The sequence below is a fragment of the Carlito syrichta genome, unplaced genomic scaffold, assembly GCF_000164805.1.
Source record: "Carlito syrichta isolate Samal-C Ts95f unplaced genomic scaffold, Tarsius_syrichta-2.0.1 Scaffold143822, whole genome shotgun sequence".
Lineage (NCBI taxonomy): Eukaryota > Metazoa > Chordata > Mammalia > Primates > Tarsiidae > Carlito > Carlito syrichta.
This window is the reverse complement of record NW_007087918.1, coordinates 244,339-244,835: the sequence shown is the minus strand read 5'-3', so window position 1 is coordinate 244,835 and position 497 is coordinate 244,339. Positions and strand designations below refer to the sequence as shown.

The 497-nt window shown below is 49.7% G+C and overlaps 1 protein-coding gene across 1 annotated transcript in view; it reads right to left on the bottom strand.

The window, feature by feature from the left end:
* Window positions 1-497, bottom strand: part of MFAP5 (microfibril associated protein 5) — a 14,130-nt gene that overhangs the window by 5,405 nt on the left and 8,228 nt on the right.

Genomic DNA, 497 nt, shown 5'->3' with positions numbered 1-497 from the left:
GATCCTTCCGCCTCAGCCTTCCAAGTAGCTGGAACTACAGGCGCGCGCCACCACTCCCGGCTAGTTTTTGTGATTTATTGTAGAGAAGAGGTCTCACTATGTTGCCCAGGCTGGTCTTGAACCCCCAGGCTCAGGCAATCCTTTTGCTTTGGCCTCCCAAAGTGCTGGGATTACAGACCGAGCCTCTGTGCCCACCCACCTTTTCGCAACTTGTAAAAAAAAAAAAACCTGCATTGGGTTGATTCGATCCACAAAATGGAAGACATTTAGAAGGTGGGATGAGATCTTTTCTTTCTCCTTTCTCTCATGGAGTAGTTGGAAATTCATTATACTGTGAGTATCTTTGTGTTGTTCACAAGAAGCAACTTTAGTAGGAACACAAGGCAGAGAGCCACAAGCCCAGGAGCTAAGGAAGGAAAAGATGAGCCGGGCTCGGAGGCTCAGCCTGTAATCCCACGCCTTTGGGAGGCTGAGGTGAGTGGACTGCCTGAGTCCGC